This window comes from Apteryx mantelli, chromosome 1 (assembly GCF_036417845.1).
Source record: "Apteryx mantelli isolate bAptMan1 chromosome 1, bAptMan1.hap1, whole genome shotgun sequence".
NCBI classification, from domain to species: Eukaryota; Metazoa; Chordata; class Aves; order Apterygiformes; family Apterygidae; genus Apteryx; species Apteryx mantelli.
The window spans coordinates 204534427-204561375 of record NC_089978.1 but is presented as its reverse complement, the minus strand read 5'-3'; positions in this window follow the sequence as shown (position 1 = coordinate 204561375).

Here is a 26949-nt window from a genome sequence, read left to right as displayed (position 1 = left end):
AGGTTTTTCTTGTCTATTTTTATCATCAACATCCAATGACAAGACAAAGATAAGTCTGGATGCCTTCAGTGCTTATTTCTGTACATTTATGCTTAATTAAATTTCTGTAAATGAGAAAGGTTAAATAATAAAATAAATAAAATAAATATTTATATTTTTAATTAAGATTCTAATGGAGACCTTGGAGATGCTCACTTTGGAGATGATGTAACAACTCTTTTATGTGTTTACTGCAGAGTTGCTACTATATCCTATCAACTTTAACTTCATTTTAAATACTTTTTGTAAGAACATTTTCTTATTTTCAAAGCATTACTAAAAATACAATAGACAAAAAATAAACTCACAGGGGATGCATCCATACAATGTTCCTAATAAGAACATATACAACACAGACCTTAACATTTCATTTTAACTCAAAATATGGTTCACTGGTACTCCAGAACAGTGCAAAACTTCTGCAGCCCTGAGGCCTCACAATGAGCACTGTCAGAGATCAACCAAAGCTTACTTTTGAAACACTCCACTTGCAGTGAATACTTTGGTGCAGAGGGCTGTAGTAGTGAGATAAAGGTTGTGTGGGAGTCCAGTTCCTGAACCACAATATCTCTGTGCTTTAGGAACTCTTATTTTGATCTTGTCTTGTACGCCTTTTCACTTCCAACCACCTGCTAAGCACTGGTTGTCACTGGCTGAATATTTTCTGATAACACTATAGTCCTATTTAAGATTGAGCCGTTAGCCTTGTCCTTCTTTTGGCTATGCAGTTATAACAATTTAAAAATGAACAATAACAGTCTTAACTAATACTTACTGCACAGGATTTTATCATTAATTACAAGCAAGCTCTGGAGAATCTGTGTTATTTTATTCTTGTGATCACTTGTGGAAAAGTCAAAAATGAGTTAGGTAATAAATTTCGTAAATGAGCCACTTAACAACAGCTTCACTTGTAAATCCTCAAAAAAATTATCAGATTCTCAAAAGTTACAAGTGGAAAGTTTGACAAGGAGAACAAATGATCTTTTCCAACATCCTGAATTTATGCTTTAAGTGAAAGATGAATTTTAACTTTACGCTTTAATGGCACTTGTATGATAAAATGACTTCAGTCTCCAAATATGTCATGCCTTTTGCATTGTCCTTTAATCTATAAGATATTTTAGTCAATGACTTTTTACTTTTTATATGCTATATATTGTCAAAAGTTCTCCTTGTATTCAGATATTGCTAGTTACTAATAAATGCACATATCCCTTCTCACACCAAGCATTTACTCCTGTTTCTGATCAGAGATAAATGTAATATTAATAAGGAAGTGTTAAAACGGAAAACCATGTTGGTTTAACTGTGGAGGCAAAAAAGCTTAACACTTTTGCATGATGTATGTGTACCTCATGGATCTCCTAAATGTAATTAAATATTCACATCACAGCCTTTGAATGTTTCCTGGATTTTGAAAATTTAAGGAGAGTTAAGGCTCACCTACAGTTCACCTTCTTTTGCTGATTCCTATTACAATAAATGGCATTTTCACACATCTCAGTAATTTTCAAAGGTCATTTTATTGGCTCAAAATACTTGCATTACAAAAATACATTGTGTAATCCATTTGCATTTGTTCTGTAGTTAATAACAGTCCCAGTTACTTACATTTTATTTAAAATACATATGTATGGCATAGCAAATGATTAGGCCAAGATCTTCAATTAAGCATGTATGAAATATGGCTCATTGCCAAGGTCTATTAGGATTTTTTTGAGACAGCTTGTTGAATGGCAACAGAAAGATGAAAAATGTGGCAGCTACAATATGGAGAATAAAATATAAAGGATTTGCAATACATTTTCTTTGCTCTTAAATAGGCGCAATATCATGAAATGCTCTACACTTTCCAACTACTGACTCTCAGCAGAATTAGTCCTTTTGTTAAGCATTCCACTTTAAGGTTATTGGTATAATAAAAACTAAAACAGGCATTTAAAATAAAAATAATCCTAAGGAAAGGTATCTATATCATAGGAATTTAATGATATTTGGAGGAAGTTTTTCATAAAAATAACACTAATATTTAAACCACTAATAAAATTGGCAAGAGCAATGAGAATGAAAAAACAATAGCTAACATTTTTCTTTTTCTTTGTTTTGCAACCTTTTGCAGGTTTTCCCTGTTAGAGGGTTTGGCTTTTCATTTTCCAAATGGCTTTTATATTCATTGCCTATTACTACAAAATCCCACTAGAAACACACTAGATACTTGATGCCAGTTGTCATTTATTAATGCAGTAAAATAACAGTGGGTAAAATCCCAGTGGCATATAGTAAATTGAAGCAGATAGAGTAGGAACATGAAATTCTTGTTCTTTTTGGAGGACAGTGAAGATTGCACTTTGAAAACATTCTTTAAGAGTGAGGTTTTACTTAATGAATTTAGTTTTTGATTCAAGAAAGCACTTAAGCATAGATTTAATTTTATTTTGTTGTATTAGGCTGCTGCTGTGTAGAGGTAGATTTAACCATACACTCAAGTACTTTAATGTATTGGAACCTTACTGGCTATTTTTCATGCTGCTAAGTGAAGAAATCACATGAGATTCATGGATGTAGCTGATGGATACTCAAATTGCAATAGGCATTGTTTTTAATGGAAAGTTGACTTGGAGCATTGTTTTCTTTGTTTCAAGATGCTTTTCAGATTCTCCAAAGAATTTTTTTTCTTGCATCCTGTATTTGTATTGTACTTTTAGTGGCTACCAGACACTTTGACTTCTTTTGTATCTTTCTGTTAAACAGCTTTTTTACACTGCTGGAATAGAAAATCCAAAATATACCAGAGATTTCAGTAACTTCTGACTGGGCTCTGTGCTTTGTTTGTTTTCATTCTCTCTAAAAGAAAAAAGAAAAAAAAGAAAAAAAAAAAGAATGAAAGAGTCCTGCACAGAGAAAGACATCTCTTAATGCATAATAACTTTCTTTTTTTTTTTAAAGTGTCCACTGGGAAAGTTCAGAAACTAGCAACATAACAAGTCCAGCTTGAACTCATTTATGTTTAATGGGACTAGCTTCAGAAGGGTCAATGAAGCGTTTATGTAAAACCCTCAGGCAGCTCATAATTGGCTATGTTACATGAATCTGAATATATTTTGAAGAGACAATAAATACTCAATGCCTTGAAAAAATCTGGGTGAACTTGTAAAAAGATCACAAGGGTATTTTTAGAAGTTTGTATTACTGCAGTATGATTACAGCAAACCCTTTGCATAATTATGATGAAAAACATTGCTATGAACACTGGAACTTGTTTAGCTGAGCTACAAGCTGTCTGGAAGTGAGCTGACTCTGTTCTGAGACCTATACAAGGAGTTATGGGCATTGGCTGTATGTTGCTTCCTGAATTGTTTAAATATTTTTATTTAGAAAAAAAAAAGTATTAAAATATCAATAACCAGGGTAGGCGGGACCAGAATCTCAGATTTCTCTGTGGTGAGTACCTGATCAGTAGACTAAATTCATGTTTCCTCGCCTTCGCTGTTGAGTGCCTAATCAGTACACTAAATCATGCTTCTTTTTAACTTTATAGTTCTTGCACTCCTGGCTACCTAATGGGGCAGTTTCAAAGGAAGGAGGAGGAAAAAGTATGTCTGCCAAAAGCCTTAGTTTGGTGGCTAAAGCATCCACATAGAGGCAGTGGCCAAGGGAAAGCGTGCACTAGGTTACAAAGCATTGTTGGTCCTCATGTCTTAGAAGATAAAAGGCTTTGTCCATCAGTGTGTTGACCCTCTGAACAGGGCTCTAGGGTCTGGAGCTTGAAGAGAAAGAAGTGCACAGTGTGTGTTTCATCTCACCTAACTTCAGATGATAGCATCTAAATTCATTTTCCCAAGCTACTTTGCAGCCAGCGGAAAGAAGTATGCACCTGTAGAGCAAGATTCATCTTATCTGCCTCCTTTACCAACTTCAGAATGAGATGGGTTGCACCCCATAAGGGCCAATATCACTTTATAAATTGTAAAAGCAACCTAACTCAGATCTAGATGTCTACATTGTAGATTTGACCTACATCTGATCACAGAAATCTCATCAACTTGTGCCTTCAATGTCTAAGCTTCAGAGAGAGATGGAAGAGCTGACAGGCTTGTTTCCTGCATTCCCTTCCAGAAGTGCCTAGATCTTTACTGACAATACTGGGGACCTAGATGCCTAATCTGTGTGCCATGGGGCACCTACAGAAGCTGGACACTTGATTCTGTTATTTAATTCCAGTACCAGAAATTGGTACTATAAGAAGAGAGTCTGTCTGACTCATTCCCTCAGGCTGTCAAGCTATTACTGGCTGATTGGGAATGTGAACAGAGACAAGCAAAGGATACAATTAATCTGGAACGTTTTAATACATGATTTGAGCCTGTTTAGTCTATGTGTAACTGCAGGGGAAATTGTACCATAATTCTGCTGAAAATTTGATGGGGGCACCATGTTTCAACCAGTTTTCCCCTTTCAGATTTCTCAAGTCAGCAGAAGACAGCCCATTGCTGCCAATAATGTTCCCTGAAATCCTGTAAGAGATGGGAGAAAGAGTTCCAAAACTATTGTAATACTGCACACAAGCGAAGAATAGTGAGATTAGGGTAACACTTTGCAAGTTTCTCTACTTAGTGTGAGTTGAAGGTATTTGAAAGCTCCCCACCCTATTGGAGATTTTGCTGTGTTGAGCATCTAAAGCATCGTGATATAACTGCAGTTTAAAGGACAGGTTTACTGGTAGGCATTTGCTGTTTTAACAGTGTAGAATAACACTGGACTGTGACTAATCAGCCGTTTCTGCTTTAACGAACTGGTAAACCTGTATATTTTAATGAATATTTGATGAAAGCTGATTATGCACACCTTCAAATTATGAACATCATCACCTGGGTGTTTGTTGCAAGAGCACCAGATTTTGAGTTCTGCCTTCCCAGGTTCAGTTCTTGTTGTGCTGGCCATACGGGTATCATCAGTGTGCCACGTGCAATGCAGTGGGGAACCATAGAGATAACTTTAACATTTAATATGTTTGTGCAGTTAGGATATTTAAACCTCACAATTTTGTGAGGCAGCAGAAGTAAAAAAAGTGTGTTTTGGTAATTTGAGAACGTTTAATCAGCAATGTATTTATTATAACAATCTAATCTAACAATGACAATCAACCAAGCACATTGTATTTGCTTTAATTTTTCATATCTTTAAAATTTGTATCCTTGATTGCGATCATTACCTCCATTTAAGAGTTACGTTATAATTTAACAAACTGACACAATCATTCTACAAATAAACTGGTGCTTCAATATGATTTTGCATGTCATGCAAAATTATGGAAAAAGTAATTAGTAGTGATTCTCAAAGTGTTTAAAGTCATGTTACTTGCTGTATAGTCCTGTTCATGTACTAAACAATAACTGTTATCCTAGCGTTTAGCAGAGAAAAGAAAAAGTAAACTCTGCTTATCCAATTTACTAAGTCATATGAGCTGCTACACAACAGTTATTCTCTGATTAATGTAGCTGCTGAAGCAAAGTGGATATGGATGATTATGAACTATATGCATTAAATAATTATCCAGCTTTTCAGTGTGAATCAAATCTTAAAATGATTTGTGAATAAAAATACATCAAGAAAAATAGCACAAGCTTAGCCCATGCCCTGAGTCAGCTGCTGGTAGAGTCTATGAAGGTTTTGTCATTGATTTTAAGAGGTGTTAATGGATGGTGCAAACTCACCATCCATTCTGCAACGCTCCTATTGTCCTCACTGGACTATAATTAGTGTGAAACTAGCACCAGGAGTGGTTTCACTGGCAGGACTTTCAGGCGTAATAACTAACTGCCCCTTCCATTCAGTCTGATGAGAGACAAAATTCTCAGCATCCCTTAAGATCATTCACATTTTTGCTTTATATGTTAGCCCCCATAACTTCAGGCTGGGTCCAGTAAAGGGTTTTAGGTGCTAAAGGAGCTCTTAAACAGAATTAAGCTAAAACCAATACTGTAATCCAAGAATTTTTTATCTCAGCCACCTTCCAAAGACAGCATTGCCTAAAATACAATGTGCGAATTTTCTTTTTTTCTTTTTAACATTACAAATCCATAGACTCCTAACAACCTGCTTGGGTTATTCACAGAAATGTGCCAGTCTTAACAGTGCTGAACAGCCCAGTATCTGTCACTGCAGGGATTCAGGATTTGTGAGTTCCTCCACCTTCATTACCTGAAAGGTTCAATTCGGTCGGTTTTCTCAGATCAGATTGCTACTGCTGCCTTCCTTCCAAGCACAGGCCGAAGAGCTGCTAGCTCACTCTTAGAAGTAACTTAGTAATTAAAGCACAAGCCAGGGGAAAGAGGCTCTGAATTCAAGTCCTCTTTCTGCCTGGAGCGATTAAAACCCGTAATATCGACCTCCAAGTTAACTATCGTTCTCTCACTGCTCTACTTCAGGATTAGACAATTTTGTTACTCACCCTTTCTCTGAAGCCTGTCCACATTCAAAGGAGAATCAAAGCACTAATAGGGCCAGAAAAAGCCTGAAAGAGTGAGAGTGATTCTATGGCCTAGTGATTAGGACACAAATGGGATAACAGAGAATCAAGGCCAGCTGGTAGGCATTTATATATTTCCGACTATCTTTAGATAAAGCACGTAAACCCTCTGGATCATCCCGTTTAATTCTCCTGCTTCCCTCTGTACCCCAGTGAATCCTGAGGCACTCCGTGTGTGTTGGACAAGTTATACAGAAGGACTGGAGAATACAGATTAAAGGAGCATCAAAGGAACAGCATGAAGAAGAGGCATTAAATACTTTGCCTTCATAGATTAATTGGCCAGACAGATAAGGGGGGGAAGTAGTAAATATGATGCCTGACTTACTAAAACCTGACTTTACCAAAGCTTGCAAAACTATTCCAGATAACATTTTTAAAAACTAATTGGGAAGTACGTTCTTCATGAAAACATGAGATGGATACATATCTTGGTGGAAAACTCTTCTCCAGGAAGACTTGTCACTGATTTACTGTCCACTTCTGAGATGTTTTAAGCAAAGCCTGCAAGAGTCTGTTCTGGATCTGATTCTATTTCATATTTTCACTACTGCATTAGGTGATGGAGTAGAGAATACAATGGATTTTACGTTTAAAAACAAACTTAAAGCAGTTGTTTTGTGGAGAAGGATGAGAATTCAAAATAGTCCTGATAAACTGGAGGGATGATTTGAAACAAACTAGCTGAAATTCAAGAGCGACAAAGGTAAAGTATCATGCATCAGAAAGAGCTGAACTAGAAATTGGAGATAAACTGACTAAACAATACCATTATCTGGAGATTGCAATCTGACTCAACTCAAAAATGTGATATTCTTGCAAAAATGAAGTGCTCCATTCTAGGATGTCTTAGAAAGGATCTGATATTCAAGATATATATGATTCTGGACTAATAAAGATTAATACAAGCCTTATGTATATTTGTTGAGAAACAGTCCTGGAGTAAGATATAGATAAGTTGGGGAGAATCCAGAGAGCAGCAACAAGTATGAGAAGAAATTTCAAAGTGAGTTGAAAGAATTTTTTTTTTTCTTTAAAAATGAATACTGAGGAGAGATCTGTTAACAGTTTTCCTCTATACGAAAGGGGTTGTTATTAGGTAGATACTGGAAATAAGCAACATCTGTTTCTGCAAAAAATATCTGGGTTAAATATTGAGAAAAGTATGGAACCAAATTAAAAAAAAACATCATAGAATGCTCTTCACTGGAAATGTTTAAAAACAAACTAGATAGATGTCTGTAATGGCCAGTGTGTATGCATAGTCTTGCTCCAAAGCAGAGGTCTATATTCCTCCTGGATGTACACTGTTATACTTTTACTGTGGGATTTAAATAACTGAATGCAGTTTTCTCTACAGAATACCTATAACTTTCTACTGGAAAAAAAAGGTTGTTTTGGTAGAGGAGACAATAACATCCTTATCACTACAGTAACTAGGGAAAAGGATGAGTTTTATTAACCCTACTGAGTACTTCAGCTTTGCAGAAAAGTAGATAGGAAAATTTAGGCTTGAGCAGTTTGTTTAGGAGAAGTACACTGCTCACATATAGTTTGAGGATACTGACTGTTTAACCAGAAGAGGCTATGGTTAACTGGGGAATACAGCATAAGGTACAGTAATGTTTTAGGTTGGAATTTTTGAACTGGATACTAGTCTTATTTTGGCATCAGATATTTTGGTTAACAACTTGTAAGGTTAAATTGCAATAACAATATAACCTTTGTAACGATGCTGTAGAATTGATGTATATTTAAATGAATGTTTTGTAGAGCCAGCAAAAAAATAGATTCATTAAAGTATTATCTTATATTATTTTAAAATGACCAGAAAATGAATGTATGAAGTGGAAAAAATGTGGTATAGCATCTTAGAAGAGTAATACTTTGGAGCATGGTATTTTTCGAGCCCAGACTCTCTTTTCAGTTAAGCCAACTAGCAAGGTCTGAGCATGGAAATAGACAGCAAGCTTCTGACAGATTTTGCTTTGCAAAAGTGCTTAATTTTAATGTTAGCCATAAAAAAAACATAGTGCAATTGTCACTCTGCTGAAGTAAACCTCTGGCTTCCTGCAGTGATTTCAAAGTGACTGGACAGAGGCAAACCTTGCAAAAGTCAGGAGTGTTTAATAGGCCCTATCTAATCTAACAATCAACACAGGCCCAGATATTCAGGCAAGTATATCAGGCTTCTGTTTATGACCCCTGCTGCAGGGAAGAACTGCTCAGTGTATGTAGTTAAATCAAATCAGGATCGAAGTGGTTTATTGATTTATTAACTACACGCAATTAACCGGCAATCAGTGAGTGACAAATTCACGATCAATATCAGTAATGCAACAGACAGACCACACTATGAATTATGAAATGCTAATGAACACCTGCAAATTTCTGAACACCCTCCTATAACTAATTCCGAAATCTTTTAATCCTCCCCCTCCGCCCGCGCCCCGCCCGCCCCCGCGGAGGCGGCGCCGAAGCCCCCGCGCGGCCCCGGCGCCCCCCGGCTCCCGGCGCTGCCCCCGCACTGCCGCTGCCGCGCGGGGCAGCTCCCCGCGGCGCCCCCCCCCGGTTACGGGTTTGCACACTGCCCCTTCGCGCCGCTTTCCGAGCTGACCCCTGCGTCGTTCCCAAAGCCTCTGGGGAATCCCCCGGAGGCTGCTTCATCCGCCTGATGGCCGCCTTCCTCCTCGACATGGCCGGTTTGGGGGAAATGACCTCCCAGACAGCTTTGGGTGTCTCATTCCCAAATTCCTATATTAACAGCTGTTGTTATCCAGGCCGTTTTGCCAGGGTGCCCTGTGGGAGCACCCTGCTGTCCTCATCTGCGCACAGCAGCAGGTAGAAAGCCTCCCCAGCACTGTCTGGGTAGCGTTACAGTCTGAGCACCGCTGGGACCGGCCCTTCAGTAGTTCGTTAGCCAGGCAGCAAATTTGAAGGAGCAGTTAGCCCTTCTGAGTCACAGATGTTAGAACTGGGTAAAATCTAATAGATTTTCTAGGCCATTCCTCTGCTAGCACAGAAACATTCCCCAGGGCACACAGTGTTGTATTTTCTAACGCTTTTTCCAGTTTAGCTTTAAATGTATCATCCAGTATGCTGCCTTGTTCGTATATGGTTTATTTTTTATATCTGGTTTGTGTTCAGGTACAAATATGAAACAAAGACAATAGCCGTTTTCTGAAAATTCCTGGTAAAGTCTCCTATTCTCTGGTGTCTCTTTGACATGAATACAAAACACAATCCAACAGTATAACAAATGCCATGAATAAAGTTTCATCTAATGTGCAACCCTGGCAGAAGATGAAGGAAAATGCCTGCTGGCAATAAACTGTTAGCACGGGGACAGCATCTGAACAAACTTGAACAGAAGAATACCTGTAGCAGTTAGATATTTCCCTACTATGATTCAGGCAAAACTGGTTCTAGTAGTAACATGTAGAATTATTTAATGAAAAGAAGCTGAGGGAAAAACACTAAAATAAAATAAATTTTACAAGTTGAAATAAAAATGATGCAGAAAATATGTTTATGATTGCATGTGGAGCTCTTACAGTTGCACATGTTGCTCTGCCCGGACAGAGCCGTTCTGTGAAGCCTGAGCAGCCTCCAACCACTGTGCTACCTTTGGACAAGCAGACTCTGGTATTTAGCTCCTCACTAGCACATGTTGCATGATGAAATATTTCAAGCTTAAGACAGAATAGCTTCTACATCAGAAGAGTCTCTTCTACCTGAAGCTAGTAGAAAGATCAGCTTTTGATTTCAAAGGAAGCAGGTACAGAGAAAGCCTCAGCATGGAAGACTTTGGACATTAAACTGGTTCATCCTTTTGAGGGAACCTTTTTCAGGTTCACATTTTTAAAATGGATGTTCAAATTATGTTTTATAGATGAAAAATATGTCTATTTTCAAACTGAGGTTCCTAAAGTCAGTGTAAACTAGTTGTATGATCATTCCAATGAAAGCCAGTGTCGTATTAGCTGAAATCAGTGTCTGCTGAGTCCTGTGGCTACTGTTTCAGAAATGGAAGATATTTAAGTTAAGGATATGTTTGGTTTATTCCACAAAAGACAGCAAATGAATCATATATATATATATATATATGTATATATATATATAGCATAAACCAACCTTGTTGAGAGACTTGAGTCAATACATTTTTGGCATAACATCTATCTATCTATCTCTTATGGGGTTTGGTGCCATTTGAACTTTAAGATATATTACGGAGGACAAACCATTACAAATTGAAGTCCTGCAAAACACCTACTTGTTTTTTCTGGAAAGGAAATGCTTATCCTATTATGTTTTTTATTCATGAGGAGTGAATTCCGGTCCCTTGTCTATTAAAAAATCGGCAGGGAGTCACTACAACTTCTGAGCTGATTCAGACGTAAATGCTGTTTTTCTGTGTGGAAAGAAATATTCTCTGAGTATTTGCCTCAGGATTATGTTACTAAAAAGTGAAATAAAATGAAAAGCCAGTGTAATTCTCTCTCTTTTTTTCTGTTTCTCTGAGGAAAAAGGCTTGAAGAAAGCCAGCAACAAAATTACTCAGTAGTATATGTACAAGTCAAAAAAAATGCTGCTTTTCTAACCTTTTAGTCACAGTTAGTTTCTTTCAACCTCTCTCCTAAATCCAAATGAAGCACACTCAAAAAACCTCTCAGACCCCCAAATCCGACACCAAACCCCAGAGGAAGGCACAAAGTGTGCAGGTAATATTGCGGTAACTTTTTTTTTCGTCTTTATTGATGGACAAACCCAAAATACAGTAGAACTAAAAGTGGAACTGTCCCCTTGACCGTGATCTCTTGAATATTTTGCACTTGTTCAACATGTGGCATTTCAGATGACATGGGTAGAATGAATGAAGACTCTACCCCAGGGATTCAAAGTGAAAACTGAAGAAAAAATTTTCCGTCTTATGCAGATTACCCAACAACTTAGAAATTCAGAGATAAAACTTTGCTTTTCAATGCCAAAATTCTTATATTAATGTGTATCATACTGGGGGGATAAGGTGGGAATGAAGTTAAGCCCAATAAATCTGAACTGCAAATAACATGAAGTATTTAGCAATAGGCATGAAAATGTTTAAATATCCAAAATTGAAAATCAAAACTACAGCATAATTAATGATCATGCTATGGTGTAAATACAAAGAAAATCAGTTACTAACATCAATAATTTAATCTTTACTTATCTCTTATGCTCTTATGTAAAGATCTTATGTTGTAGTCTTCCTTCTGTCTTTGTTCAAAAAAACAATGTGATTCTGAAGTCTAAGAGCATAAGAACAGCTTGGCAGGGTCAGACCACAGCTTTGTCTATCCCAATAGCTAGTTTTTAGCAGTAGTACACAGAAAAATCTTAGGTAAAGATTAAAGGAAAATGGAAAATATTATAAAGCAATTTTCCCAGTATATCCTATCAGTTTCTGGCAATCATGAGGATTACGAACTTCTAAGCCCCGGGTTAGGCACAGGACTCATTTTTAATAGCCACTGATGGACTTTTCCCCGTATACCAGACTAATCCCTTTTTCAATTCAACAAAACATTCTGTGACATTCTTTTGTCTGAGTTGAGCCTGCTGTCAAATGATTTTCCTGGTTATGCCCAGGTTCTGGTGTCATGGGAAATAGTAAATAATCATTCCCCATTCGTCTTCTTCACCCACACAAGTGTGTGATGTCCTGCCTCAGTTGTCTCCTTCCCAAGTAAGGAGACCAAATCTATTTAGTCTTTCCTATCCATACAGGAAAGCATTTTTTGTATCTCTGTTCTTAGTCATTTTCTAGTTTTCCAGTATCCCTTTTAAGATAGATAGATTAAAACCATGTACAGTTTTCAAGGGATAGAATTAATCTTTCCTAGGGAAGATTGCATACTTGTTTACAGGTTAGGTGCTTAGTCTCAGCCAGTCATCTGCACTCCTCTTTCTTCTTTGAAGGCACATTGGCAAAACAAAAATCTTATTAGCTAGACAATTTTGGATCAGATGACTTATTCTCTTTAGGTTAAACGGAATATTTATTTTTTTGTGGCTAAGGTTGAGCAAACCGAATTACATCCTAAATGCATATGTTACAGTATTTTTATACAAGTGCTATGATGAATATTTTTTTTGTTTTCAGTAGTTTTATTAACATTATCTACATTTGCCTTGCCTTTTGACAGCTACTTAGCATTGAGCAATTTCCAACAGAACGAGTAACAAAGCTGTGTTAATTTATATAATATATTCTGGTTGAGATTTTGTGTCATTTGAAAAAAAAACCAAACCCTGAACAAGTACAGTATCAACTATAATTACATGTCTGTTTGCAACTATGAGTGCAAAGCAAGATTTCACAGAATCACAGAATGGTTGAGGCTGGAAGGGACCTCATTTCACTGTAGAATCCACCACATAAATCTTATCAAGATCACTAAATGCACTCTCTAATAATTTTATGACAATAATCAATTCTTACAATATTAGGGTGTATATTTTTATGTCTCTTTCTTAGAGTATTTTATAGCTGTTACTGAATTTCATATCAGTAGTCATTTGCTCCATTCAGTGTTTTGACAGCAGCTCTAAAATTGTTCCTTTTAGACTTGTACATACTATAGTTACATAATTCAAAACAATTGCAACAACAATCAAGGAAGGATGATCTATGCTCTCTTACATACACTGCCACATCAAAATTCATGCCAACTCTTATCAGGAAAGTATAATTTCCTTCCACATTAAAGATATTTTTAAGGATTTTTCATGGGCTACTAGTCAGCAGCTCTGTAGCCTTAAGTCATTTGTTTACAGAGTGAGTGAGCAGTGTCTTGGTTCTGAGGGACTATTTCTAGAAGCATGAGAGGACTTAATGGTCTCTGCCTTTCAAACTTAAAGCTCTGTGCTTATATGGACACATTTCTCTGTTCACTGAATTAATTTATGGAAAAGCAACTGAAGAGGAATGCTTTTCAGTCATACTCTGTCTAAGCTGTATATGGAAGATATAGGCCTCCATAACTTAGTTCCATTCCATGATCATCTAGTCCTGAACTGAAGTCAGTGTGAGTTTGCCACCGATTTTTATGGGGAAGGGATGCCCAGAAGAAAAGCGTATTTGCCACATATAAATTGCTTTTGGGGATTAGAATCTTGGAGAAAAAAGTATGTGGAATTTATGAAAACTTTTGGATGAATTGAATTATTGTCAAATTCTCGGTGGATTACCTTTTAGGTCTTAGTTCTGAAAAAGGATTCTCATTAATAAATGTAATTTTATGGATTATGAATGAAGAATGAAGATTTTAAGGATTATGGATGAAGAAGATGAGAATACAAAGGATAAAGAGTAAACAACTGACCAGAATAATTTTATTGTTAATATTGTTTTAAAGGGAAAATAAAAGAATTATATTAAATTGCTATGGAATGCAAATGAATCATGATGTATTAATGGAAAGAAATAATTTCTGCTTTTTTTTTTTCCAAGTTTTTGGATATAGATGTTTTAAGATGACAGTTTTAAGGACCAGTCTAACCACAGTGGGATAAAAAGATATTTTGATTTTCATAACATTATTTCTGACAAAGCTATTTCTGATGAGGCTTCCGTGTAGCCGTTGTAATAATGAGGAAATAATGAGGGGAAAAAAATTTAAAGAATTTTAAAGGAAGGATTATTCCTCTTATAAAATGAGAAGAGGATCATTAGCTTGAGAATTTTCAAGTGACTATAACACAATTTTCCTCTTCTGTAGCAGAGTGGACTCCAGCATAGCCTTTCCTCTGAGGACATCGGGGTGTGAAGGAACTAAGAATTATGAAAAGAGTATGTTCTATGGCTAAAGACAAATAAAAACTATGTCTCATCTTCTGAGATGAACTGGAGAAGAACAGCTCCTTCATTTCCAATCTACATGACATCTTACAAAGAAAAAAATTTGAAATGTCTCTAACGAAGACAGGATCAAGTTCAAAAGACAGGAAGATGTCAAACAGACATTTGGCAAAAGATAACACATACCATCTTTCAAGGCAGATTTAGGAGGAGTGAAGTTTTAAAGAACCAAGAAAACCTTCTGGACAGGCTTAAACTATACTATTAAATACTGGTAACTTATTCAATGGGATCCAGAATAATATTTCCCTCTTTTAGACCACCAAGCCCCTAACCCACCCTTAGAATTTTTCACATGATCACACTACTTCCCAATCAACCCCCTAACCATAAGCATAGTTCAGCTTCCTATGGCCTCCTTGATCACTGTTTCGTAGTCACTGTTGCAGAATGCTTACCTAAATTTTGGCTGTCAGACAAAGGAAGAAAAATGGAAGTGAGGGGTAACCATCAGTGGCATTTTAAGTTTTAAGCAGTAGCTGGGCAATTAATAAAAACCATTGTCAAGATGATCTTTCTTAGTGTTTCTGCAGATATTTCTAATGCTTGTTTATGATTTTCATCATGAACTGAAGTCAATTAGATTGGATGGCCTTGGCAGAATTCCAGACTGCTTGTAACATATCACTAGCCATAAGGAGTTGCTTAAGTGTTGCAAGGAATACAAATCTTTTAGTCTTCTTGCTATGAGTTTCTCCCTTATCTAAGTGCAGACATGCTTATCCTGCTCTTATCACCTCCTAAATACGGTAGTGTTCTTCATCCTAAGCATTTCTTAATACTGATGTGTTCTTCCCCTACAACTCTGAATAAAGATTAAGTCACTGAAAAAGTATTAATTTAATGGTCTTTGCATTGCTGAACTTAAAAAATAAAATTTAAGGCATTTTTTTGTTGTAGGTCTTAACAGAACAGACAGCGGCCTTTAGAGCAGACACTGCGAGAGAGTGCATTTATATAAACTTTGAATGGTCTGTAGAAACAACTACTACATAGTGACTACATATGATTTATGGCTGAATATTGAGTATTATGCTTATTTACTGGTAGTAAAGTGCTGGAGAAGAAAAAGTTTTGTTCCTAAATTGTAAAGTCATACTTAAATAGTATCTTTTTTTTTCTTTTTAAAATAGTATTGGTTTTGTTTGTTTCATAGAGCACTTATGGGTTAAACACATTTAATAAGTTAATATGAAATAACTGGGCTATACATTGACCAGCTTTGAGACTCTGTCACAACAGAGTCTGTAGATGTAAAAATGTTTTACAATGGCTTTAGTATTTGGGGTCAGGTACATAAAGCTAATGACTCATAAAGCTCTTGACTAAGAATTTACTCTTGTTCTTCTAAAATCAATATATATTGATATGTATATATCTCCTAGGTTTGTGTTATTATACAGAATATGACACCTCTTCTCTGCATAAAGCAGAATAAAATAGGTATATGTAATCTCCGAGTCCGGGATTCAAGAAAAGACCAGCGTATTGGTATAAACTATATTTAATTGGCTGAGCCAAAGAGTGATTAGAGATTATAAAAATTAAAACAAAATATTAGCCAACCTAAGCCTTTTCTAAAAACTTCAAAAAATTCAAGCTTTTTGGCACTTCCCTTTTTTTCGCAATATTTTGAAGAACCAATATTGAAAGGCAATTTTTTAACATGAAGAGCATCAAAAAGCTCTACATGTCAATAAAGCCAAAGAGACTGGGAAAACTACACTGATGCCACACCTGTTTGATAAAGCTTAGTAGAAAGTCTCCATAATTATGCTATTCTTTGGCATGTGTGTACACACACAGATTTTTTATTTAGGTCACTTAACAGCTTTCCAACTGTTCATCTATTGTTTTTCTGGAGGCAATGCAATTCCTTGACAATGAAAGACTTTTTTCATTTGAGATCATGCTGCAAATAGGTCTGTACCTTATAACTGCTACACTAAGTGAAAAATAAATAAATTAACAGATATATTAGATTTATTAATAAGACTGGAACATTTGTCAGGTAGCCACCTAAATTGTATGATAATATACCTAGAAAAAAAATTATGAGAAACTGCAATTTCTGTAGTAGCCTACTGGGACAAGAAAACAAAACAAAACAAAACATAGCACTGTAGTAAATCTGAAAGAATCATAGATGTCTGTTATGTTTGTCACTGCCTAACGTACTCAAGGAGGATTTATTTAACAAAGACACAGTAATCTGTGTATGTGAGAGCATCTGTTTCATTAAGGTTATCAGATCAAGGGCCTTTTCAGTTCAAAGAGAGTTATAAGTAACAGGGTAAGGGAAAAACAAAACACACAGAGACAAGGGAGACAAAGACCAACAGTCTCTAGTCACTAAGTGGTGGACCGTTAAGAAACTACAGGCATTGCTTTGGAGAGGGCCAGCCTGGACTTTGATGAGAAGGGGGAACCAAGATGAATATTTGAGGGCAGCCTTTGGGACTGTGCAACATGGATTAAGGAAGGTTTGGGGAAGGGGATTGGGGTGCAACAAAGAAGGGAATAGAGAGAAGGGGGATAGAAGGGGCCGGTCGCATGTAAGTGGCCAGTCAACACACTTGTCTGAGCGAACCCTGCGCCTGATCACTGCAGTCTATCCTGTCTTCTTATTAAACCCTTTCTTAAGTATCTTTCTGTATAATCTCACTTTCTGCCCCATGTGCGAGTGCTGTACTGTGTGTGTTCCAGCAACCAGAGGGTCAGGAGGGAGTGAATTTGATCTTGGGTGAAGGGGCCCAGGGTCTGTGGTGCCAGCAACTGTGAGTGAGAGTTTCAGTGTCATTAGCTGAAGGGGCCACGGGTCAAAGGAGCGTGTGTTCAGGTGCTGGCTACTGTGGGGGGACCAGGGTGAGTGCATTTGGGTCCAGCAACTGGAGTCGGACCTCAGGCAGTGGTGGCTCCTGTGTCTGTGGTGCTAGCAACTGGAGCAAGTGAGGGTCCCTGCATCAGTGGATAGAGCAGGGACCACGGGCTGCAGTGCCCATGTCCTGGTGCCAGCTACTGGGTGGCTGGAGTGTTTGTGTTTTCCCCCCATGCTTGGTGTGTGTGTCTGTGTCTTTGATTCACTAGCAAACTTCACGCCAGACTAGCTGGCGAGTAGGAGGCCCCGGGTCCAGGCAGGGATATTGGACAGGCAGAGGACTCATGCTGGCATTCGAGGGCTCTGTGAGTGTGGGAGTGCTTGTGAGATGTCTGTGGGCTAGCGAGCGTCAAGCTATACTAGTTTGTGTCTGGGAAACACATTCAGCCTCGCTACTGGTTGAACCTGCAAACGGGAGAGCAGCAGCTGCATCCATCAGCCTGGGACGGAGAGACCCCTGGGTCTCCGAGTGTGCAGGCTGGGCAGGAGGAATACCCAGGTCCCAGCGTCTGCTGGAGATGGCAGCCCGTATAACATCCCTTAACAATCTGAGCTTAAGGTATTCGCAGATGTGCTCATAGTCTTAAAAATCAGTAAGCATTGGTCAGTACTGAACTACTACTTGCCATGTATTTATAAGATGCAATCCAATGCCATCTAGGTATTTCCATATTTATATAGACACCTACTGTGTAGGTATGTAGATCAGGTAATAACCTAGACTTCCTCTACAGTCGACAGAATACAGTCTGTGCACCTATTTTAGAAGTTTGCTTTAGGAAGAGATGAAGTTAATTGTAGAATGTTCTATTTGATTTCACTTGCTTACTACAAAGCACTCAGCTTAGCTGCAGATATCTACAAGGTAGATGTCCAAATTTAGTTAAATGAATGCCATTGGAAGTATTTTATTCTATATATGTATTATGTTATTAAATAATGTATATTTTATTTGTTCAGATTTTTGTTCATAATTTATTTCCTCATCTTCCAATGATCTGAAAATCTTTATATTCTAATGATACTTCCAGTGACAGTTTCATAGGTTTTAAGAATGCAGGAGTTTGCTGTGATTATATGTTTTAGCCAGGGTATATATTCTAGCCGTAATTCTACAGTCAACAGAGTTTTTTTCTGTAATTCCTCCATCAAGCTCATACTTCTCATTAACTCCAGCAAATTGGGAGGGAAGAGGAAGAAGGAGAGCAAGAGAGAGTGCAACCTTGTATCCCTCAGATCCCTTAAAAATTTTTCACATGATTAATTGCTATCACTCTTACATACATTTCACTTTATTTCAGGTCTGAATTTATCTAGCTTCAGTTTCTTCCATTTGAAGATTTTCTTTTCCCTTCTTACAGTGTAGTCTTATTGCTACCATACTTGATATGCAATAGTTGGAACTATTATAGATTATGTCTGAAGATTTCTCTGAACCCTACTCTTGAAGCAGGAAGTTCTAACTACAGTCAAAATCAAAATTAGATTTATATAATTTAAAATTCTTGACACTGAAAAGAGACTTGGGTCTACTGATGATTCTATGAGTAAGCTGGATAATAAAACTATTGCACAGAAACATGAAATATGTTTAAAATCATTTTTAGCTTGTGCTATCATAAAAAAAAAATCTTTATACTGTAAAGTAGAGGTTATGGCAGATAATAAAAAAGCATGTGATATCTATATTTTTGGCCTGTCAGAGTGATTTCCATGATGAAATTTTAATGTTTTTGGATTCAGTATTGGAACACAAATTATCCTTCCTGTCTAGATAATTAAGCATTTTAAAAGAATTGTGGGAAACCTGAGAGAGTTAAAATTATATTCTCAGTTGTCCTTTTTAAAATTCTTGTATATCTAACAGAACCTTAATTGTATCTCTTATGTCATTTATTGAAGCTATATAGTGCAGCAAGTCTGGATATGAAAAGAAATTGCTAAAGCATGCTCATCAAGACCACAACACACAATGCAACTATTTCGAAGTAAAATCTGCATCAAACGCTGGAATCTTCATGAAGATGCATATCTAACCCCCATTGCTTTCTTGGGAAAGCACGCACATGAACATTGTTGATGTAAAAAAAAACCACCCAAACTCAATATACTTACACACACACACACACACACACACACACCCCACACACCATCCTTAGATGAAATAGGAATTAGGATTTCATCTGTGGTGGGCAGTAACTGATCCCATCTCTCTTGCTTCTCCTGATCATTAGGCATGATTCAAAGCAGGGAATTTAACTTTGGTCTCCTTTATGTCAGTTGACTTCATTAATGATTAGGCTGTAAAGGCCCTTAGTAAAACTATTTGTTGGAATTGTTCTACTTTGGGCCAGTTAGTACTCTTGAGTAGAAGTGTATCTTTGTGTGTGAACTCTGGCTGTTCAGGCACTTTGCTCAAATGTTGAACACTACCTGGTTAGCATCAGGAGTTGGTTAACTGCTTTATCATTTGTAGTGCTTTTTAACTTGGATCTGAGAAACTTTTCCTAGTGAAAACTACATTAAAAGTAGCTTGTTTGAACAAAAGATTTTGTTTTTAGAAGTCTATATTTGCTGTTTAAAGAATTAATTGCAAAATTCTTGACCAGCTGGATATCTAACTTCTAGTAAAATATATTTGCCTATACAGACTTTATTGAATTTGCTGTGAACTCTTGAACTGAGTTTATCTGATTACTCCAGGCACATGTGATCAGGAGAATATTGACGTTATTGCTAGATTCTCTTATCTAGTTGACCTCTGAGGTAGTCTATTAAATATCAGTGCACCAAGCATTAGTCATTTAGGAACTAGGACTGCTGTTTTATATTTCTGCCCGCTGGAGCAAATAAAGTATCTGGATTTGCAATCTAGCAGCAGGAAAGTCAGCAAAGAATAAGGAGTCTTCAGTTTTAATATAATTATTAAATATATAGCACATGATAATAGTGGATGAAGGAGGGGAAGAAAGAGAAAGAACAGCAGCATTGAAAAAGTTCAAAAAAAGGAAGTGATATTCATTTAAAGCATCTCTTTTGCAACTGGACCAGATGTTGTAAGACTCCCATATACTCAACTGACATGGGGGGCGTTAGACTAAGATTTTAAAATATTTGAAGTGAATATGAATCTTCAACTGGTAGGGGGAGGGCTGCTGTTGATCAGCATAGAAGCAACTCATTAATTTTCACACTACTGATTTGCCAGCCTGTGCCACTTTTCTTTTTAGCAGAGAATTAATAGCAGATCAAGGCATCAGGGAGCCTCTTATTTCTAATACTTCATTATTTAATTCATATTTGTGAACATAATGCAAAATATTATCTTAAACACTTGAAAGTAAGCTACAGGTGTCAGACTACACAGATGACATTTTCTTATGCTGTTTCCTTGATTTTGTTTTTCCCTCATGTCTGTGTTTGCTTTTAAAATCGTTCTTCCTCTATTACATTCAGGTGTAAGATTTTTCTCCTCCTCTTTAAATCAGCTATGGCCTTTCATTCATAGTCGCTCTCCTTCTCTTGTATCCCATAAATCCCATATGGAATTACACCATTGTGAAATTGGAGTTAAATAGCAATCAGTCAGACTCTGTATCTCCCTTACAAGGATTCTGTGCATGCTAATTTTATACTGGAATTTGGCAGATACTTCAATCTCTAAAGTAACTATTTGTCGCCAGAAAAACCCACAGTCTTAACAGTTCATTGTACACTATAGCTAACTAGTTCTTTCATCTCTAACTCTCTTACTTTCACTGCAGTGTTTCATCATCTATCCTGTTTGAAATGTTGCCGTGTTTTAAGCCTATTTTCATGTGCTTCACTTAGAGAAATCAAGAATAAATTCTTAATGGCCATTATTTAAAATATTGAAGGAAATTAAATAGTTTCAGTACTTGTCTATTTGAGCTTTATATGTTTTAGCTGCAATCATGGTGATATTCAAGGGGAGTTGCTTTGTATGTTGTTACTGACAGAGACAATTTATAATGATTAATGGACACAATTACAGGATAAGTTACATCAGGGTGCACTTTTACTGTGTTAAGGCAAAATGTATCAGTTTCATTAGAAGATTCAATGGGAAGAAGAAAGCTTTTGTTACCCCAGGTAGATTTTAAGCATTGGATTTAATTTCATGTGCATTTTAATAAAAGTAAACTGTGTCTACTCTTTGCCATATCTGGAAGTTATATTGACTCTAAAGAGAAAGTACTAGTATTAAATGGTTACCAGGCAATCTGGATATTTCAGACCACTAAATCTGCCAGATTGGAGTAGGTGATAACAGTGCTTTTCTGCATATCATCTGGAACAACCCCAAGTTGTATGGACACTGCAAAGTATAAAATAACCTGATTTTGTACATTTTATACAAATTTTTAAATAATAAGGCACTCACAAATAGAAAAAAAATCCAGAGGAGTTTACATATGGCTTCACAGAAGAAGAGTTTTGGCCTGTTCTGGCTGATATTGAAAATTCTCCCTCAATAACAACCCTATTCTTAATATAGGAAAACCTTCTATATGAGGATAGAGAGAAAAGCAAGAGACTGAGAAATTCACTTGGCACATTGCTGCAAAGATCTCATTTTTTATTTGAGGAAAAATTGTGTATATGTATGTATATATATATATATATATATGTAATAGTGCTGGGTTTTATATACAAATGGATACAAGAAGCCTACACTGACTCTGAAGACAAGGACCCACTTGAATTTGATTGTTTATAGTGTGAAACATGAGTCTTTAGAGAAACTGATGCTGAAACTGTCAGTATGCCATGAATCACTGGTGCATAGGATAGTGCATTATTTTTTTATTTGCTTCTCCTTGAAAAAAAATGATGACACAAAAAGAGGACAACTTCACAAAATATGGAGGTGAAAAGCCCAAAAGAATACATTTTACTACCTTCTCTGAGCTCTGCTACTTTGTAAGTCATTAATATATGAAGGACATTAACTCACAAAAGCATGTTTTTATTTTTGTTGTAGTCGATCATTTTCTTTTTTGCCAGAATTCCTTTGGATTGACGCACACTATGGCAGTCTGCATTTTAATTATCTGCTGAATTATAAGATCATAATGTATAACGAATGCTATTTCTCAGTCACAAAGCAGCTCAGTGATTTTTAATTCATATAAACCAGACTGCTGAACAGGAGCAATGAGCTAGATTGCTACCCTGCATAACATATTTTTTCCACTTCATAGTTTTTCTATAAAATGGCAATAATAAAGCTATTCCAGAGAGTTGAAGTATCATATAGAGCATTTTTCACTCTCCTGTGGGGTTTCAACCATTTTTGTTGCTCGGGAGTTCTCTATTTTACCTGTATAATTGATTGTCTCGTGATAGCTATACTTCCCCTCCTGTACCTTTTGCTTAATCTTGCAAGTGAGTAACTCAGTATATCGAGTCCATTTAAGGTAATCTATGAGATGTCTAATTGTACAATATCCCATTGTTGGTGCTCTCTGCCTCATTTAGTAGTTGTCCTCTGTGGATTTGAAATAGACAATGCAGATATTACACACATTATTTCTAAATATATCTTCTGTTTAACTATAATTTTCTGAGTCAGTATGATTATTAGTACCCTCATGAGTGAAAACTAAATGCTCCCCTAATCCTAATAAATTAACAAAGAGGTATTTGTTTTGTCCTTTATTATGGCATGTTTTTAGCCTAAGAGCAATGTACTGTAGTTGGTACTTACAATTTTTTCCAGCATTTGGAATATTTCAAGTAGCACCACTGTGACCTGATGAGTGGTAGCCTCACGGCAGGAGATGCCTTGAGCTCTTCTTGTTTTGCTCCCTTTTGTAGTATTAACATATTTTCAAGGCCACAGCTAGTTACAAGTAAAGTAAGTTGTGTTAAATCCAGATACGCATGGATGATCATTAAGAAAATGTAAATTAAAGCCAAAATTAGCCAAAAAACTCCTGCTTCCCAGATTTGTGTTCAATCTATTACAGTCCTTTAGAAAATTATACTTCTGAAAAGGATTCATTAGCAGGTATCAGGAGTTTCCTGTTTGTCAGGAAGCAGGAGTGTGGTGTGGAAGTGTGTGAGATATAAGAGAGCTGAATATTTTACTGACAAAAGTTTCATGGAGAAATGGGGCAGTGTTTGGAGTTATTGCTAGCAGCTGTGTGGACTGCCTTGGTGAGAACTGGATGAAGTGCTTTACTAGCAGTTACTCTCCATGGACGTCAAAGAGTTTGTGAGGCAACATTATTAGAAGAGATAGGTAATGCATATAGGCTAAGCAGTACACTGGGCAAACAATGGAAGAGCTCCTATAAATATACATATTCTATTATATTCACACTGTAAGTTTAAATAATATCTGTCCTTGCAGCTATTAACAGGAGTAAGATTAAAACAAAGATTTTCTCAGATACTCTGTATGCATTAAATATTCAGCTCATGCTCATTTGATTTGACCGAGCATTAAAAAAGAAGGCATTTGATAGTGAGGGGAAGTTGTTGCTACTCACAGTTCATAGAGGGGAAGGATCTGCTGTAGTGTGCTGTTTGTTCTGTTCTGCAGCTGAGAATATTTCTGAAACTTTGAAAATGGCATTACGCACAAGACTGGAAAAAAATACATGCAGGAACTGAAAATCTCCAAGAACATAACGGTAGATATTTGGATCATAATGATTACCATGACTATAGCAATAAAATCAGTTATTATAACACATTTCTAGTTTCAAGGCTTTGGTCTTTTTACGATTATTCCAAGAGCTTATGACAACTTTGCCTAACATTAGAAGGATTTCAAAGCTGTGTTTAACCTTTCAAGACTGTGTTTGAGCAATTTACTAGAATGTTTAATTTTCAAAGAGAGTGCTTGTTAAAAGCACTAGTGGGGAAATGTATGCTAGCACTGATTTATTAGCTCAAATCCAAGGCTCAAGTGAAACTCAGGGAAAGAAAGAGGCTGAATATTTCAAACTACAATCAAAATGTGAGTAAGCTACATTTTCATACTTCTAAGGCTTGAAAGCACCACTTTATCATATCTGATCACTTTTGTCAGTTTGTTTAAGACAACTTAAACACAGCTCATCTTGGTGTTGATATTCAAATGCTCAGCCCACCAGCAGATGATGGACAGTAGCCATTTGTATGCTTTGGAGATAGCCTTTAAAGTAACTATTGCTCAGTTAGATTCAGAAAGCAGACTAAATCCTTTCAAAGAAAGACAATAAAGAGACAGGTTCATAATTGTTAAATAGATTTATCTTTTTTTTAAGAAAAGTATGGTTTGTAACAACAAGCTTCTGAATGAAAATAATTTTAAAGGAAAATCAACATATTTCAGGATTACTTGTAAAGTGATAAGAGCAGATGTCTGCTTTTTCCAGTATTAGAAGTTTAATCTAAATATAGCCAAAGTCATACTCCCAGTCATCATTTCCTCTTCCACACAGGCTAACATCTTTTTCTTCTCCTTATTCTAGCCTACAATTTGGGATTTATAGTTTTTACATTTTGCCATTTATTTTAAGACTTCTTCCTTAGCACTTCCAAGACCTGTCATTTAATTTTTGCTCATAGCCTAATCTCTCATTGAGCCTAAATCTCATTATGTTCCACCTTTACCCCTGGATCATACTCTCACCCCTCTCCCATCTATAAAAAAAGTTACACTGAAAGGCACCTTTGCCTGTCGTTGGGACCACATCTCCACTGAATACAGCATTCAAAGCCCTGCTGAACTCGGCCTCTCCCTGTTTACATGAGATTACCTGCCTTCACTTTAAGTCCTTTATTTTTCCTTTAAAGTATTTTCTTTCAGTTTCTAACAAGCCCTATAAAATACTTCCTCCTCCCCATTTTCTTTAATCAGATTGTAAGTTTTCTTGGACAAGGACTGTTTCTAATAACGTGCATGCGCAGTGCCAATTCAGTAAGACCCTTATCTCAGCCACAACCTCTGGGTCTTCCATGCCTGGATAACTGTCGCGAAAGGAGTGATGCACTTCACTCGTAAGAGGGAAGCAGCACTACGTTTATTGCAGTAAGACAGCAACTTAAGAAAGTTCAATCGTAAATAAGAACGATTTAACGAGGTTCGATTGGCAAGGTTCACTCAGTTATTTACTGCATGAAGGACAGGGTCAGATGCATGCACAACGGAAACCCTCCTGTTGAGTCACGAGGTTCAGACTGGACCCCCTTGCTTTCTAAACTCCTTCGGAGAGGAGCCTAGGTGCGGCTGGATCCAGTCCTAGTCCCAGACTTGGTCAACGGTTTATGTCTAAGGGATTATGTGCACAATTAGTCAGAGATATAACTCAGCAAAGTTTTGTGAAGTTCGCAAAGTTTCAGCACGCTATTAATCACTTACCAAGGATCTGTCGCAGGTAAGGAATCTCTCAACCTCGAGGAGTAACCTTGAGAGACGTCCCTGCTCAAGGGGAGGTTCTGCAGTGCAGCTGGCTGCCGTGCAGGAGAGGTCCATGGGCTCTGGGCTGCCCCCTATTTATGGGGGGGAGATGATTGACTCATAGTCATATTTGCATACTAGATGGGCCTTAGTTTGGCGCAAGCTCAACTAGCCCCTACATACGTGCTGTTTACAGGGAGGTCAGATTGAGGGGGAGAGAGCACATCAGTGGGGGGGAAAGGAGCACACTGTCACAATAACCCATCAAGTAAAGGCATACCAGGCTATGAAGTAAAGCCATAGAAAAAATGGAGTGGTAAGCACCTGAGCTATGCCTCTGAGTCTCTAGTGTGGCTAGACAGAGAGCCGTTCACAGCCGAGCTGCCTGCTGGTGGCCTTTGGCACAATGCCACAGCAAGATCTGAACTCTCAGCTCTGGGTCTATAGCAAAATTGCTTATCTGCTCAGCCAGTGGACCCATCAGTAAAACTGCTGTAAAACAAGTAATAAATAACATTTCAAATAATTAATTATTCCTGGAACTGTATTCTCTGGATAAGAATGCTTCCTGGAATGATGCTATTGCATAAGCAGGGCTGTTCTCTATTTGCTAGCAGCTGCAGAATGGAGGAATCCATAAGCAAGTCCTTTCTAAAAGTTTCGAATTTCTATCAGTACAAAGACTCCCTTTGTCCTTGAGTTTAGTGAGGGCAAGGAAAGGGTCCAGAATATTTCTGCTGCAGACATGCAAAGCAACATAGGAAGGATCTTGTGATGCTTTTTTGCTCTACTGTACAGCTGAGCTTCTATGCAATGAACTTCAAATCTTTTGCTTTATTCTACTGTGTGTATGACAGCAGCCCTGGAATAACAGGTGTCCTAGGAAAATAAAGAAAAGAAGAAAAAGTATATAACTGAATATTTATCTAAAGGAAAAAGTCTCAAGGTGTTGGTAAGGAAATGAGAAGATGAATTTGTACCTCAGACTATTTCTGGTCAGAAATGGGGTTTGCAAACAATTGCAGTTAGTTCCCCTGCTCTTGCTTGTCTAAGAGAGAACTCTTTAATTCTTTTGATTTTAATACATTGTAAAAGCTCTTTGGTAAAAACAGCTAAAAATGGAATTTGTTATCTAATAAAAGTTGCTTAACTATTAGCAGTGTCTTGGCACTCTCTCTATGCTG